This window comes from Paramormyrops kingsleyae, chromosome 24 (genome assembly GCF_048594095.1).
Source record: "Paramormyrops kingsleyae isolate MSU_618 chromosome 24, PKINGS_0.4, whole genome shotgun sequence".
NCBI lineage: Eukaryota > Metazoa > Chordata > Actinopteri > Osteoglossiformes > Mormyridae > Paramormyrops > Paramormyrops kingsleyae.
The window spans coordinates 25,608,119-25,626,838 of record NC_132820.1 but is presented as its reverse complement, the minus strand read 5'-3'; the positions used below and the strand labels follow the sequence as shown (position 1 = coordinate 25,626,838).

Sequence of the window (18,720 nt, the reverse complement as noted above, 5' to 3'; positions counted from 1 at the left end):
TTTGACAGACAAAGGACACTATGCACTTGCACTAACACAAATAATTATGCTTTTAGCAGAAATTTTATAATTTTGCTTTTGTTTGCTGCTTTGTTACCATTTATACAAATGAGGTCATAGAGTGTCTCTTTCCTTTTTGCATCGCAACACAATGTATTCTGTGCATAAATAGTGGGTATGGCAACACATATATTACAGTAAAACATTTACATTTATTCATTTAGCAGGTACTTTTTTCCAAAGCGAATTACAGTGAAGTACTGTATCTACAGGGACAGTCCTTCTGGAGCAAGTTGGGGTCAAGGGCCTTTGCTCAGGGGCACAATGGTGGCATCCCCTGGGAGTGAACTCACAAGCTTCCGGTGTTCCTAATGGGAGCCCGGCCAGATCCCTAACTACTAGACCACCACCATCCCCCTAGATCACCACCAAGCACTTTACAATGCTTGAAGCTGGAAAGCTGAATGAAAGCACATACCTGCCTGTAATTTCAGCTAAGCATCTATCTAGGAATTTGTGTGGTTAGTGCCAATTTGCCATATGTACAAATCTTTGGATCCGCATTTTCCATTGCCATTTTTCTTTAGCCAGTTAACAATGGATGCAGCAAGAGGCAGAGAAAGAGCAAGAAGACATCAACGGAGAGGAAGAGGAAGAACCATGGCTACTGATGAAATCAGAGCCACAGTATTTGACCATGTTGGAAATCATGGTCTGTCCCTGAGGAAAGCGGGTCTAAGAGTTCAACCCCACCTGCCTAGATCCACAGAGGCATCAATTGTCAGGATTTTCAGACAAAGCAACAAATACTATACACTATTTAGAGCATTCTGACTGAAGGCATTTGATTGATGTGTATATTACTGTAGCGGTGTGATTTGAGAAAAGTCTCCAGGAAAAAACTGACACATCGATGCATGTTTGTCTTTACTGTAACCCACTACTGTAGGATTTAGCATTTACCTCCCACAGGAGGGAGAGGAAGAATTTACCAGTATTTGTGATTGTGTGGGACAATGTGGCCTTTCATCACTCCCACCAAGTCACAGAGTGGTTTATAGCCCATCCCTGGATGATGTCATTATTCTTGCCACCATACTCTCCATTTCTCAACCCGACTGAAGGATTTTTTTCTGCATGGGGATGGAAGGTATATGACCATCGGCCACATGATCAGATGTGGCTTTTAGATGCAATGGCTGCTGGGTGTGTGGACATCCATGTGGAGGACATCCAGAGCTGGATAAGGCACTCAAAGAGATTTTTTTCCGTGGTGTATTGCAAGAGAAAATAGTGTGATGTCGATGAAAATTTATGGCCAAATGCAAGGGACCGAATGAATTAGTCCAGGACAACTGTATACGCAACTGTATACAGTGAAACTTTGCTATTTGGCGATTTTTGTTTTGTTTTTTTTTCTTTTGTATTGAATGTAATGTACTTTCAGTAGGTGGTTGTAATGTATTTTTCTTTTCCAGTGTATTGCGCAGCTGAATTTATTTACTGTATTATTTGTTTGTATTATGATGTTTACTGTAAGATAACACTAGACATTTTGCAGCGCTTCAAGTTGTTTGTGTTTTTTCTTGCATTGTACTTTGTGTGACAAAGTCGTCTTGTGAGAGAGTGCATGTGCTATAGGTTTGGCAGCATGTGTCACTTTTGGGTGAAGTGTTCTGGTGGTTTTAGTGCATTTTGCACCGAAAGTTTACAGTGTGAAGTGTTTGGAAAAAGTCATGGTATTGAGACAAGTGTGAAAATGATTGGAAAAAACTGTAATATTGACTTATGTAGCTGAATTTTGTTTATCCACTAGAGGGCAGTCACACACAGGAGCTAAGATAAGATAAGATAAGATAAGATAAGATAAGATAAGATAAGATAAGATATCCTTTATTAGTCCCACAAGTGGGAAATTTGCATTGTCACGGGAGAAAGTGGACAGTACAAGAATAAAGCAGCAAAAATGAAAAACAATAGGATAAAATCTATATATGTACAGAGTGGATATAAAAATATAAACATAAATATATGTACAACACTGTGGAATTGCACTCAAAGAAATATTGCACATAAGAAAACCCCATGGTGTATTGGATGTGTGTGTTTTGTTAGTCTATGTGTGTGTGTGTGTGTGTGTGTGTGTGTGTGTGTGTGTGTGTGTGTGTGTGTGTGTGTGTGTGTGTGTGTGTGTGTGTGTGTGTGTGGTCAGCTGCAAGGACTTTGTTATAGAGTCTGACAGCAGTTGGAAGGAAATCTCTCCTTCCCACATCGTGGATGCAGCAGCCGGCCACTAAAGGAGCTGCTCAGTGCTGTCAGAGTCTCCTGCATGGGGTGATAGATGTTATCCAACAGGGATGGCAGCTTAGCCACCATTCTCCTGTCACTCACACCCTCCACTGGGTCCAGAGGGCATCCTAGAACAGAGCTGGCCCTCCGGATCAGCCTGTTTAGTCTCTTCCTGTCCCCAGCAGAGATGCTGCTGCCCCAGCAGACCACACCGTCTAAACTAAACACACCGTCTAAACCAGGGGTGTCGGACTCCAGTCCTGGAGGTTGTATAGCTTAGTTCTTTCCCTGTTCCACTACAAATGATTCAGCAAAATGTACAGAGCACCCAATGTAGCTGCTGAGGAAAGCAGATTGTTATACAGTGATATTAGGATTATGAGCAATAAAAATGATGTGGTAGTTATGGGTGATTTTAATCTACCGGGGATGCAGTGGGACATTGTTGCTGGCTCTTCTGAAAATGAACTTGACATGGTGGAATTAGTACAGGATTGTTTTTTTACTCAGTTTGTTAACACCCCTACCAGGGGAGATGCCATTCTTGATCTTGTTTTGTCTAATAACCAGGACAGGATTGGTAAATTAGACGTTTTAGAACCACTTGACAGTAGCGATCATAACATGGTTAAATTTGAGGTTAAGTTTAATGCCCGAAGAGCAAAGTCCAAATCAAAAATATATAATGTTAGGAAGGCTAACTTCAATTGTATGAGATTAAAACTAGAAACTGTGAACTGGATGGAGTTAATTAACAAAACTGTTGAAGAGGCATGGGAATTTTTTAAAAGCACATTATTGCAAGTACAAGAGGACTTCATACCTGTTTCTAGCAAGAATAAATCTAGGAAATTGCAACCTAGGTGGTTTAATAGGGACATAAAGTATAAAGTAAGGAGGAAAAGGGCTTTGTTCCAGAGATGGAAAATAACTGATGATGACATGATAAAGCAAGAGTATCTAAATCTACAGGCTGAATTAAAAAATGACATTAGACGAGCTAAAAGGAATGTCGAAAGGAAGATCGCATTGGAGGCTAAGGATGACGTTAAAAGTTTCTTCCAGTATTTTAACTCTAAAAGAGCTCTAAAAGCTGAAATCACTAATCTGCAGGATAGTAAGGGTCTTATAATTGAAAACGACATTGACATAGTAAATGAGTTCAATGATAGTTTTGCACGGGTATTCACTGTCTTATTACTAATCCAACATCGTCTATAACTAATATATATATAACTGAAGCTGATGTTTTGCAAAGCCTAGCTAAGCTCAAAATAAATAAATCACAGGGCCCTGATGGCATCTTACCTATAGTGTTAAAAGAGATGAGGGATATTATTTGCCGACCCTTAACATTACTGTTTCAAAAATCCTTATCTGAAGGTGTGGTACCTTCTGATTGGAAGCATGCCAACATAACGCCCATTTTCAAAAAAGGGGATAGAAGTAATTTGTCAAACTATAGGCCAATCAGTCTAACTTGTATAACTGGTAAAGTTATGGAGGCTATAATCAAAGAGAAAATGGTAGATTACCTGGACTCAAATAACATTTTGAGGGATAGCCAGCATGGATTTAGGAGAGGTAGATCCTGTTTAACAAATCTGTTGGAGTTTTTTGAGGAAGCTACTCAGGAAGTTGATGATAAGAAGGCCTATGATGTCATCTATTTAGATTTCCAAAAGGCTTTTGATGTTGTTCCCCACAAGAGGCTCTCACTTAAACTCAAAGCGACAGGTATTTTAGGAACTGTAGCGACTTGGATTGATAACTGGTTAACGGATAGGAAGCAGCGAGTAGTTATAAGAGGCTCGATGTCACAGTGGGCCTGCGTTCATAGTGGGGTACCGCAGGGTTCAATTTTAGGACCACTTTTGTTCCTTATTTACATAAATGATATAGACACCAATATATACAGTAAACTGGTGAAATTTGCAGATGACACCAAGGTGGGTGGTGTAGCAGATACTGGACTAGCGGCTCAGCAGCTACAGCGGGATCTTAATTTAATTAGTGATTGGGCTGACACCTGGCAGATGAAATTTAACATAGACAAATGTAAGGTACTCCATGTAGGGAGCAGAAATATAAAGTACAGGTATTTTATGGGACCAACTGAAATAAAGGTAGCTGATTATGAGAAAGACCTTGGTGTGTATGTTGATGCTTCCATGTCTCATTCTCGCCAGTGCGGGGAAGCAATAAAAAAGGCCAATAGGATGTTGGGGTATATCTCCAGGTGTGTGGAGTTTAAGTCAAGGGAGGTAATGCTAAGATTATACAATTCCTTGGTGAGACCTCACCTAGAATATTGTGTACAGGTTTGGTCACCATATCTTAAAAAGGACATAGCGGCCTTAGAAAAGGTGCAGCGTAGGGCCACAAGAATGATTCCTGGTCTTAGAGGAATGTCATATGAGGAAAGGTTATTTGAGCTAAATCTGTTCAGCCTCAAGCAAAGGAGACTGAGGGGGGACATGATCCAGGTCTATAAGATTCTAACAGGTTTGGATGCTGTTCAACCGAATAGTTACTTCAGCATTAGTTCAAATACAAGAACTCGTGGCCATAGGTGGAAATTAGCGGGAGAACAATTCAAACTGGATTTAAGGAAGCACTTCTTTACACAGCGTGTAGTCAGAGTATGGAATAGTCTTCCTGATAACGTAGTGCAAGCTGAATCCTTGGGTTCCTTTAAATCAGAGCTAGATAAGATTTTAACAACTCTGAGCTATTAGTTAAGTTCTCCCCAAGCGAGCTCGATGGGCCGAATGGCCTCCTCTCGTTTGTATATTTCTTATGTTCTTATGTTCTTCAAGAGCTGTGTGGTAATTAGCACATGGAGTTGAATCAGGTGTGTTAAATGAGGGGAAACCCAAAAATGTGCAGGGCTCTTGCTCTCCAGGACTGGAGTTTGACACCTGTGCTCTAAACCAACCATCTAAACCAAGGGATCTGATGCCTGATGTCAAGTCATTTATTTATAGAGCACATTTAAAAACAACAGGAGTTTATCCAAAGTGCTTCCCAGTCTAGAGAGAACTGATTAGCAAGTACTATATTGATGGTAAAATGTATAAATAAAATTACATGAAAGCATGCATATAAGAAATAAGAAAATAAAAATTTATGGAAATGTAGTGCAATAAGTAACAGATGTAAAGAGTAAGAGGTTAATTAAAATTAAATGAAATGTGTCATTAAAAACTTCATGACAAAAACCATAGGAGAACCTGGAAAGCAAGAGAGAAGGTGGATCTTTAACTTAAGATTTATACTCTTCAATAGTAGTGCAGGGCTTAATGTGGAGACTATTCCAAAGTCAGGGGGCAGCTACAGAGAAAGACCGGGGGGGTTGAATATGGAAATAGCAGATCTGAAATGTATTGTGGGGCTAATCCACTGAGTGCTTTAAAAGCAAACAGCAAAGTTGTAAGGAATGCACTGCAGAGAGAGACCCTGGTATTCCAGTGAGGAATGAATACAGATAAAATAAAACCAAAATATGACACAGAAGGTGAGACTGAACTCAGACCTCAAGCTGATGAAGGAGGGATGTCTGCCTCTGAGCTGCACACTCAGCCCACTGAGCCACGCGGCGGCCTGACTAAGGCAACATCAGACAGGGAAAAGGCACAGAGTACAGGGCCAGACGGGCACCGACCCTGACAAGTAATATTACAGTGTCAAACTCATGATGATGAACCATGAAAACCTGGATATAACTGAGGAGGACCAGGGACCCCATTGTGTACGAAACATCATTGTTGTTGCATCACTTCCTGTGTGATGTGTAAAGTGACCCTTCCCTCTTTACTGTGACTGCTGTATGTGAGCATAGAGAAGACAGAGAAACAGTGAAGTTACGGAAAATTGGGACGTGAGTGTCAGTCTCCACAGATCTGAGGTCAGTGAGACACATAAAAAGGCTCCTCTGATGCTCCTCTTCATCCTCTGATGGGCCACCAGGTGAGAATCACTTACTTTAGGTTGGTTGTTTTTTCACTTCCTGTTTATAATGATTAACAGCAGACATCCTAGGAAAATGTACAAATTCACTATAATTTGACAGCATGTAGTTCCGCCCTTAACTGTGTATGAGCCCTCTGATGGACGGGCATCTCCTATGGATTAATGTCAGGTAAGAGGTTATACTCAGAGTAAAGACGTCTGGGCTGACTGACTGATTTTAGAATTGACTGCAGTCTTTTCTGTGTCCACCATGTGGCAGCAGTGCACAGAAATGTTCTAATTCTATCCTGTCTGAGTTGGGTGAAGTAAGATCTGTTTCGCTTCTGCTTATGCCCCCACCCCCCACAAAGCTCATTCTTCCTGGACCTCTCTAGCCATATCCTTAAACTCCATGATTATGAGTTCATTACAGGAACAGATGCTAATGTTGTCCATGACCCAGTCCTGGATAAATCCGATTCTCTCTTAGGTAGTCAGGTATCCCCTCTAGTCACCAGTATTGATCAATGAAGTATCTATTGTTAGAAGCTCCTTTTCTATTTGAGCATATCCTTGCTAAGTTTGCATGAGTGCTCTGCTCCCAAAAGCCACTGGTTTTCTGCATTGTATCACAGCTGCACCCAAACTGGTGTCTGAAGCATCACACTGGAGAATCAAGTCTTCCTTGGGATCATAATATTTCAGTACCGGTGCATTCACAATGGACTCTCTGATTTTGGAGAATGCAGCATCCTGAATGTCTGTCCACTCCCACAAACTGCCTTTATGGGTCGGCTGTCGCAGAGGCTCACACTGGTCTGAACGGTGGCTGCAAAACTTGGCTAAGAAATTTACCATTTTTAGGAGTCTTTGCCTCCCTTACCATGTGTTGGGCATCTGCTGGATTGCTTTGCCTTTTTCTGGATCAATTTGAAGTCCATCCACTGTCAGTAAATATCCTATGAATGGAACAGCGTCTGTCTCACTCTTACTTTGCATTTAGCCTGATGTTTTTCTCAGTTCATCTGTCCATAAATTATGTCAGTCTTCTGTCACGATCTTTCTCTGCCAGTTCCATTGTGTCCTCACCTGTGATCGAAATGCCGTCTGTAATCACATGACCTCCCTCCAAGCCATTCCAGGGCTCAGTCATCTTTTGAAAATCTCTGGAGCAGTGCTGATGCCCATAGGTATGCACAGCCGCCTGTACCTGCCACAAGGGGGCGAGAAAGTGGTCGGGTAGCTGAAGTTTTCCTCCAGCTTGACAGGCCAACAGGCATTTCTGATGTCACACACTGAAAAGCTTCTTTAGATCTAGCAAGATGTCATCAATGGTAGGGAGAGGAAAATGGTTCCTCTTCAGTGCTTTATTCAGTGGTTTAGGGTCTGTACACACGCTGAGCTCACCGTTTGGCTTCTTTGTGAGGACTAGGCTGCTGATCCACTCCATGCTTTTGTCCACAGGTGTTACTATTCCCCTCCTCTTTAGGTGAAGCAGCTCTTCCTTTAAAGCAGACATGATGGAAAGCAGAACCTGTCTCTCTGATAGCTTGACTGGTGTTGCCCTCCTGTCTACTTCTTTCTCATATTCTCCATCCAAGCAGCCATCGCCTTTGAAAACATCAGGATATGTAGCTTTAATGTGCTCCACTGTCCATGGCCCTTCTGTGGAATCTTCTGTCACAGCACTGTCTAGTGCCAGTATATTCTCTTACTGCACCTTCAACAGATTCATAGTCCATGAAGACTACATGATACCTTTTCATATTTCTAGGTTCTTCAGTACGTGTTTACATCAGACGAAGGGCTACAGTGTACTTTTGTTATACATTGCTAGTAACTGATTTGTCTTTTCAGTCAGAATGTCAGGAATTACTATGTGTACAGAAACAATATTGCAACTGGCCCCACAGTCTACACTAGTGGCCAAAACTGTGGAAACACGTAACATTTTTGGAATTCCGCTCTAAAATAGCTGTTAATTACTACAGGAATTTTGGTGGTAATGTCTATTAAAGAATGTTTACAAATATCATACATTGGATTAAATTAGTAACTGGAGCAGTTGAATAGTTCTGCAATCTAAGCAGGATGATCCCCAGACTCTGTGACACCCCTTGTGCTGGGATTCATGTCCTTTGCTCCTGCAGGTGACCCAGTGGTGATGGGGTCAGAGCCCCAGTCCTTGGTATCTGTTTTGGCCCCAACACCTAGCCTCCTGCCTTGGCCCAAGCCACTGGCTTGCACACTTCAGTGGATCGTCAACAGTCCACTAATTGATCCATGGAGCGATAGCGACTGGAGGAGCCCAAGGAAGAGGAAGACCTTTCTGGGCTTCTAGTAGTGACGCAGACAACCTGCCCTTACTGCTCCCTCTTGTTGCCGAGAAGGTTCGGCTCCCTGGAACTCAGCCATGGAAGGCCACTCAACACATCACTTCTCTGCGACATGGTGCCTCGAAACTCTCCACAAATTCTTCCATTGACTCCCCAAAGCACACAGCTGCTTTGCTCGCTTTCACTGGACATTGAAAGAGGAGATGGCGGAAGGCAGCTGACCTGATATCACTGAACCCAGTTCAGGTAGTGCCCAGTCCCAGTGAAATTGCTGCAGCTTCGCCCTGTGGATGAATAATTAGTTAAAATGTGTCTATTACTATTACTAATAAACTGGTGTTTGTTCATTACTGAACAGGTAATCAAAGTTCCCTTCAAATGACTCAATTTTTCTTGATCGTGATTGTGTAATCACCCGGGTTACCCCCTTAGATACTCCATACCATAATTATCGTCATCCTGACCTTCTGTAGGCATTAATCCCATGTCCATGGGCGTAAATTTCATTTAACAGTAGGGGGGGACAATAAATATAAAATTTCTCATGAGCAATTTTTGAAGGGGACACAAATAATACAGTCAAATTGTACTTATGAAGATATGTCCCCACAATGAAAAACTTTGCTTCTATCATTATCATTGTAGCATGGAGACTGCGTCATTATGGTTATTTTCAAAGGTTTTCTCAGGTTCAATGACAAAGCAGATTTTTCTTCAAAACTATTTATTGCATTGTTTGTTATGTTGTTTACAGTCAAGCCATCAACATACAATAAAATTTAAACATGACTTTAAATGCATAATAGAAATTGATTATACAAAAAAATACAGTGGGGTCAGTTCGGACGTAGCACAGTGCTCATTTAGTAAATGCACAGCTAAACAATATGCTAATTGTGGCCGTTAATGTTAAGTTAACATTATGCCAAGTCGTCACAAATAAAACAATGCATGGGAAACGGCTTTGGCGTGTTAGTTGCAGTGCACTATGCAACAAGCTATTGTAAACAAGCTAACGTCAACTAGATAAGTAATATTTTAATCGCTAATATAGCAGATTCATGGAAAATTACATCGGTAATCAGCATTTTTGCCGCAACTAATTTATGAATGAGTCTGCATCAACTACATTAAAGAGAATCGCTTTATTTAAAGTGAATAAAATACCCTACTTACTGGAGTTCAACATTAATTGAGCCACACACCTGACTCGTGCGTGTAGCTGAGGTGAACTGGGAAAGCAGGCAGTTGGCCAAACCACTGTGAGGAAGGGGAGGGGGAACTTAACTGTTTCTAAATGCATTTTTTGCGTTTGTTTTTTTTTCTACTTACAGAATTATTTTAGATATACATACATATATTTTTCACAATAGATAGTGCGATTTTTTTTTTATTTTTTTTTTTTTTTTGGGGGGGACAACCCTCGGATAGGGGGGGACATGTCCCCTCCGTCCCCCCCGGGATTTACGCCCATGTTATGGTGGGTTAGTAAAACACAGCAGCTGAATGCCCAAATGAGTTCAAATGAGAGACATTAAAATAGGGCAGATATGGGCCACCCATTTTGTACCTGTGTGCCACCCTTATGGGCTTGCAATCTGGAAAGAGGTGGAGACACATTGTCTTAACACTCTAGGTTGTAAATTGAACACTATAAGAGTTCATAAATATTAACACTGTACAAACAACAGTCACTGCACACTGAAAAGTGTTAAAGACAACACTGAATGGTGTGGACCCATATAGACACCATGCAGTGTTAATTTAACACTGGCACATTTGCTGTGCAGAGCAGGAGGTGATGGCAAACACAAAATGAATTCCAGTTAGGAAAAAACCCAAGTGTCTTTGATACAGCATATGTTAAATCTTAATTCTTCTTCTACAACCAACATGAACATTTACATTTTTTTGGCAGTGTTAGTGGTACTGCACTATTTACATCATTTACTGCCTTAACTGATGCACTGTTTACATTAACTAATTCTCTTTACATTTGTTGTATAAACAAAGTTGAATCTCAACATTGAATCAATATGGAAATATTATGTAAACCAACACTCTGATAACGGTTATTCAATGTTGAGAGACAACGTTGTAACAACATCTTTACAACAGAAAATGCCTGCTGGGGAACTATTACCCATAAAATAGGAAAAGGGCAATAAGACCAGCAAATACAATTATACACCATTTAAACCTAATTAAAACTATATGGTCAATAAAACAATTAAAATGTCACCTTATATGCATGCTATTAAAAAGTTAAGACCTTTAACCCTCTGGAGTCGACGGCATCGTCGGCAATGCCGCGATCTTTCTTGTGTATTTCAGCTCATGACTCGCTGAAATCTTATTATAGAAACATGAAAAAAACGCTGACTAAATCCGTAATCTGCATTCTTTTCAAAACGTCCATTGTCGGAAGTATTAAACTTTTAAAAATTAGGTTAAATCGGCAAAAAAGTAAACCATGTCACCTTACTTTGTTTTACCTGCATCGGGGGTGTGTAGTACCACTGTCACTCGAAGATCACTATTCACATTCTAAATAGCCGCATTAGCGCGTATTCAGATCGCATTCGCATGGTAATTTCTTTCTATTTTATTTTTTATTTTTTTTTAATAAATATTCCCTCCTCCACCCCCCCTCTGCGGAGGACTACTTTATTTGTATTTATTTATTTATTTTATTATTTATTTATTTTTTATTTTTATTTACTTCCTCGAAAGAAGGGGGGGGGAACAAAGGAGAAGAAGGGGGGAAGAGAGGGAGGGAGAGAGAGGGGAAAGAAAGGGAGAAAAGAAAAAAAACAAAACAGATAATCTGCTTCCATGTCTGCTAAAAAGAGAAAGACAACATACACTCACCTAAAGGATTATTAGGAACACCATACTAATACGGTGTTTGACCCCCTTTCACCTTCAGAACTGCCTTAATTCTATGTGCCATTGATTCAACAAGGTGCTGAAAGCATTCTTTAGAAATGTTGGCCCATATTGATAGGACAGCATCTTGCAGTTGATGGAGATTTGTGGGATGCACATCCAGGGCATGAAGCTCCCATTCCACCACATCCCAAAGATGCTCTATTGGGTTGAGATCTGGTGACTGTGGGGGCCATATTAGTACAGTGAACTCATTGTCATGTTCAAGAAACCAATTTGAAATGATTCGAGCTTTGTGACATGATGCATTGTCCTGCTGGAAGTAGCCATCAGAGGATGGGTACATGGTGGTCATAAAGGGATGGACATGGTCAGAAACAATGCTCAGGTAGGCCGTGGCATTTAAACGATGCCCAATTGGCACTAAGGGGCCTAAAGTGTGCCAAGAAAACATCCCCCACACCATTACACCACCACCACCAGCCTGCACAGTGGTAACAAGGCATGATGGATCCATGTTCTCATTCTGTTTGTGCCAAATTCTGACTCTACCAATTGAATGTCTCAACAGAAATCGAGACTCATCACACCAGGCAACAATTTTTCCAGTAAACCCTAGAAATGGTTGTGCGTGAAAATCCCAGTAACTGAGCAGATTGTGAAATACTCAGACCGGCCCGTCTGGCACCAACAACCATGCCACGCTCAAAATTGCTTAAATCACCTTTCTTTCCCATTCTGACATTCAGATTGGAGTTCAGGAGATTGTCTTGACCAGGACCACACCCCTAAATGCATTGAAGCAACTGACATGTGATTGGTTGATTAGATAATTGCATTAATGAGAAATTGAACAGGTGTTCCTAATAATCCTTTAGGTGAGTGTATATGTAGCATACACACACGTGACCGTACCCTTATATATGTATATTTCAATTCCTAAATCTATAACATACCCTAAAAAGTCATAATAATAATGATATTGATCGCTCAACCATTCTTGTATGTATGTGCAAGTGCAGGTGTGACCTGATTTGTCATTGGATGTGCTGGCATATGATGCCGTCAGGGGAGGTGACAGCACCCCCCCCCCCCCCCCCCCCAGGCCCAAGGCGAAGGCAGGAGAACCAGGCAACCGAGGCCACCCTACCGCCCCCCCGGCACAAGGGCCCACAGCCACGCATCCCAGAGACAACCACCCGCCCAACCCGAGAGGGAGCCCGCGAGGGACTAAGGGGGCGCCAACCCCCGCACAGGGAGGCCCGCAGAGGGAGGACGGGCGGCGAGCCCCCCAGCCCCACTCGCAACCCCCCCACCGAGGCACGCGGGTCCAGGGCCAAAGGGCCCCACCAACCAGGACCAACCCCCCCCCCGGCGGACGGCCCCCTACACACCGGAGGGGCCCCAGCCCGTCCCCCGGCAGGACGGGCCGCCGCCCACCGCAGCGACCCGGCACGCCTCCCCCCCAACACTGCAGGACGATCCAAGGGGGGCCCATACAAAGAACCCCCCCCCCCACCCGGGAGCGGACCCGCGGCGACCGGCAGACCCCCCGCCCAGCCCAAACCGAACCCCGCAATCTGCCTAGCAGGGCCCAGAGCGTCCCAAGATTCCCCGGACCGCCCGCCAGGGCCCCACCACGGCGCAGCAGAGCCAAGCACCACCCGGCCCGCAGCCCAAGAGAGGAGGCCGCCCACACCCGCCAGGGCCGCCCGAACCCCCCCATGATGGGTCTTCCACCCGGCGGGCCACCCCCCCCGCACAGGGCCAGAGACAGAGAGTTAGGGGGGGCTCCTCAGCCCCCATCCCCTCCCCGACCCATGTTGGTGTGAAGTGTGCATGTACATGTGTGAGAGAGTTGTGTGTTTATGTCTACAATGCATTAAAATTAGTGGGTGCAGTTCGGGTATGAGGGCTCCACCGCTGGCAGACGGCAGAGCCCCACCTGCCTCAACCCACCTCCTCAGCCCTAGTGTCATGTGGTGTCTAACATGCAAGTAAAAATTCTCGGCGCACCTCCCCACCGCCCCTCAAGGCCCTAGTGTTGTGTGAAATGTGATGTTGGGCCCAGGGGAGCAATAAGGGTGTGCCAGGAGTGGGCCCCCCCCCGACTGGAATCCCCGACTGGCCCCAATTAGTCCCCATCCCCGACCCCGCACAGCCGGCAGGGACGGCCAACCGAGGTGTTCAGGGGCGCCACAAGCAGCCCGGCAGTAGGGAACCGCCCCCCCCCCCCCCCCCCCCAGGCGCAGACCGGGAGAGACCCACCCCACCACGCCCGATGAGACCCCAGCTAGCAGCCAAGGACGGGACAACCCCAGACCCCCCGGCAAACGGGGAGCCGGTCCAGCCAGGCGGGGTGAGGTCCCCAAGCAGGCAGAGTGAGGGGGAGGGTGGGATGGGGTGCCCTAGGTGTGTAGATGAGTCTTCACAAATCCTTTGCCAGAATTCGTTGACCGGTGTGCAATACCAGAAAGCATGCAGGTAATTATCTGGTGCATCCTTCTTACAAGTTAGGCATATGTCAGTATCTCTGATACCCATCTGGAACATCCTCTGCCCTGTGTAGTGTGTTCTGTGTAAAATTTTGTACTGTAATAGCTGCAGGTTGGAGTTCTGATTCATTCGAAAGGTATTCAAGCAAATTTGCCTCCAGAAGTTAGTGTCTGGATTGATGAGCAAATCCCTTTCCCATTTGTGGGTAGGGAGTGAGAGCGTTGTATCAGATTCTGCTAGATGCACGTAAATCCTAGACAGTAGTTTTTTAGTTGGAGTTATTAAAAAGTTTGCTATTTTTGGTGAAAGCTCCAGATCTAATTGCTTACGGCACCATCTATTATGTATTATTGATTTAAGTTGAAGATATTCTAAGTATTTGTTTTTCTCAATGTTATAAGTTTCTGTAATTTTGTCAAATGATATCATGCAATTGTCTTGGATTATATGTTCGAGGCGCTTGATTCCTTTATTATGCCAAGCCAGGAAGTTTATCACTTTTTTTATTTAACAGGATGTCAGGGTTGTTCCAGATGGGTGTCAGTTTGCATGGGACCAGTGAAATTTGGTTCATTCTATTTGGTTCACTGAGAACTGTTTATAAGCTATCATCAGTCCAAGGAGTGACGCCGATGTTTCCGTTCTGCCTTATTTGCTGTAACTGTAGTTCCGCTTTTTGCCAGCAGGCTGCGCACAGACAGCGTTTCTGTGGGCAGCACATTGTATGTTGTTAGATTAGTATTTCATAACTGGACTGCAGGACATTGCGTAAAATCATTTTCTGCAGTAAGTATTGGAGTGTTTATAAAGGATCTTTTTAAAAAAATAAATAAATAAGTTTCTCACAAACACCTCCATTCATGACTGACTGAAATATCAAGGATGAAAGTGATTAGGATCAGCTCAGAGAGCGCATGCCGAGCTGTTGCTAAAGTAGCAGCAGTCAACTTTAAACCAATGTTAAACAAATACTAGTTAATACTGAAAACAATCAGTCATTAAAATTAAACAGCTTGCTAAGCTGTGTTTCCTTTAACAATATAAATGTTATAGATAAATGGAAACCCCACGCTCTCCGCGAATATTAATCACCAAGATTTATAAAAACCGCCACTGTACTGAAAAATAACGTTGCTTATGAATGTTGGCAAGTAAAAAAGTATTTGTACTTTGTGATCAAGTGCCATTCTTGGCACATCACACAACGACGAAATGTGTCCTCTGCATTTTAACCCATATGTGACATATTAGTGGGCGGCTATATTATTTAGCTTCATTCTTAAAATAATAATACTAATACCAAAAATAATAATAACAAAACCATATGAAGCCAGGTCTATAAAGCTAAAGTACCATAATGATTTGAAGCTATTATAGAGCGTAATTTGTAAAGAGGGAGACATGAACCTTACAATAAGTGTGTGTATACCAAAGTGGGCAGCTGTCTCTTTAAGACGTTCCTGAGTGCCGAAAGGTAGGGTGGGAGTTTTTTTTCCGGCGGGCTTTTCTAGACGGAGGAAGGCGGGTAAAGAGAGCGGAAAGAAGAGTGAACGGCAACTTAGAGAAATAAACGTATATATCTACATATATATATATATATTTGTGTAGATATCAACGTTTAGAGCACTGTTTATTTTTTTTGGCCGAAGCATACAATTGCAGCAATTAGTGGATAGAAAGATTTTGGTGCAATTGCTCTCTTTTGGATATCCTGGTAGGTCAATTTACCTGTTTGGTTAAATGTTAAGGAAAATATAGATATAGGGATCATTAGTGTGAAGGAAAAACAGTCAGGATATGAATGTGAACCTTTGTTGATTGTGTGGTTGATTATTTTCTTTGCTAATGTATCATTTTTTGTAGTTGTATGTAAAATGCTAAAGCTACCTATAAGGCTACTTGCTAATTGATCGGAATACGTTGACTGTGATATGGTGTTATTCAGTTTAGCCACCCTGTTAGTACCATTGCAGGTTTAAATGTTTATAATGTGCATATATAAATATATACATGTATATGTGTATATTAATGTTATTCAGGAAATCTGTATAGTATGGCCTAATGTGGATCTGAGATTGCGCTGTATGTTAATGGATGATGGAAAAAAATATAATTTTGTGTGATGTTTAAATAAGACATCTAACTCTCTGTACTTTGTGTGCAGACTGTTTTTTTTTGGATTTGATTCCGTTCCGAATTCAGTATTTTTTCGACCAAGGAAGATCGCTTGTTTCACAGAGTCGCCCCCTCTGCGTTGAACTGCGCAATGCAACAAGTTTTTTGCAACTGGAGATTTTTTTCTTTCCCAGCGCTTTGTGAAGACATCCTGAAGTGTTGCAACGGGGGTTGCTATAAATGGCAACGCCTCTGCAAAGGTCGGGAGTGGCATCCACCTCCCCAGTGGACACGGGGATCACGGGGATCAGTGGGTGGCAGTTTGGGAGAAGATTGCAGCCCTCGAAGACGAGGTGGACCGTTTACGGTCTGAGATCTCCCAGCTTGCTGGTGCCCTGACTGACCCAAATATGCCCCGGAGCAGTTCGGAGACCACTGGGACTCTTATAGTCCCCACTTCAGCTCCAAGCTGTTTCCCACCCCCTCCTCCTCCTCCACCGCCTCCTCCTCCTCCGCCTGCTAATATCCAGGGCCCGAAGCAGAAGACGAGTCATCGTCAGGGAAGTGGCGCAGGACCCACCAATGGCCCCAACATGGTGGATGTTCTGGCGGAGCTGCCGCACATTAAACTGCGCCCAGTGATGAGGTCGCCAGGTGGGACGCCAGTGACGAGGAGGGGACTGACGCAGGGGACGCCCATGCCCTCAGAGGACTTTGCTGCCATCTTAGCAGAGGCTCTGAATAGGGCTGGGCGATAAAACGATTACGATATGTATCGCGATAGACACGTGATCGATATCAATAAAAAATGTGTTCGATAAAACGTTCGATATTTTTTATTCTTCGTCGGAAGAAAACAGAGGTTGCGAAGCTAGTTTGGATCCGAACAGGTGTTCCGGGCAATTCGGTTTCCCTATGTTTCCCCTGTCTATCGGGAAATAATGTTTCCCCTAATATTAAATCAAAGAGGTATGTGAAATGTCTGAAAATCACTCAAGTACATTATTACATGTGAATACTGTATTGTTATTAGTACCGAGGCCCAGAGTTGCTGTATACCTGTTTTAACAGGGGGGAACCAAATATCCTGGATGTCAGGAAATAATGTTTCTCCTAATATTTAGGCAAATATGTATGTGGGATGTCTGAAAATCACTCAGGTACAGTATTACATGCGAATACAGTAGTTCGTCACGCATAATATAGTCTTATAAGAAATACTATACCGTTTTCATCAAGAAATATCTCTATCCAGCGAATTAAATACTTTCATTTATTATCAGTAAAAACAAAAAACATGTGATGTTTTAAAATATGTGGCTTGTTTACCTCAAGAGCTTCGTAAAAAGACATGAAAACAACAGCGAAACCGTGTACAAATCAGCGCGCGACAGGGGAAACATAGGGAAACTGAATTGCCCGGAACACCGGAAACGCAGCTGTCATAAATGGTCGTAGCACAGCAAAACAACTGCTTTATGGAAGTTTTGCCGGTTTTTTGTGAATCACTGTGACCCTTCCCTAACGCCGCTCGCCCCCCGTCTCCTGAATATTAAGTTATAGGTCTGTATCCTTTCGGTTTGTATGTGTCATGTTGTCCGGTTTTTCGCGTATCCCGTGTTTCGTTTCGAGTCTGCCGTGTCTTTTGTTTCCCCTTCTCTCTTTCCTCTCTGTGTTTACGGCGCACTTCCGGGTTCCGGCTCCCTACGTATCGCGTCTTCCTCGTTAGTGTTTGCATGTGTGTCTTTTCCTAGCACAAAACCTGGACTGAAAATATACTTGAATAGTTCAACTTCAAGTATGATTAGAGTAAGAATAACTTGAAGAGTTACTTTTTCATATTTCTGCAGGTTTTATATTTCAAACAATGTTACTGTACTGTATCAGGTTTGTTTTTTTATATTACAGATGTACTGTATCTCAGTCTACGTCAGTTTTATTTATGTTTACAAAACACTGCACATATTTTAAAAACACTTTATTTTCCATGGTTGTTGACATGTTTAAAATAAAAATGTTTAAATGTAATATATTTTTCTCCTGGTCTTTATTTTAAATGGGTCATAAAAAATGTCAATAATTATCGATATCGACCGATATGAAACACTCATATCGTGATACAGTTTTCAGTCATATCGCCCAGCCCTAGCTCTGAAGAAGAAGTTCAAGCAACAGATCCACTCTGATGAGTAGGAGCAGCAGGCCTCTGAGCCCTTAAACTTTTTTTACTTAAACTTTTTTTACTTATAACATTTTTATACTTGTAACATTTTTAAACATAACATTTTTATACTTATATCTTTTTTTATACTTAAGATTTTTATACTTATATACTTTATATACTTAAACTTTATATACTTATACTTTGTGTACTGATTCTATATACTTATTAATAAATAATATATTTATATCACTATTATTTTTAAAAGAGTTGCTGATTTTGTAATACTGCTGCAGCATTCTCCACATGCTAATCACTGCCCCACATCGAATTGGCACTTTGATCTGCCACATATCACTTCACTACCCCCTGTTGAATGTTGCATCGTATGTTGTTAGATATCTCGTAGTAGTAAGTACTTCATTATTAGGCTGCACAATATTGGAAAAGATGTATTTCTGCAATGAGTATTGCAGTATTTAT

At 42.4% G+C, this 18,720-nt stretch overlaps 1 long non-coding RNA gene across 1 annotated transcript; it reads left to right on the top strand.

The window, feature by feature from the left end:
- Positions 1–15,480: 15,480 nt before the first annotated feature.
- LOC140582390 (uncharacterized) lies at positions 15,481–18,104 on the top strand. The gene is made up of 2 exons (XR_011985338.1): positions 15,481–15,675; positions 16,126–18,104. It is a non-coding gene; the product is annotated as an uncharacterized lncRNA (long non-coding RNA).
- Positions 18,105–18,720: the final 616 nt, after the last annotated feature.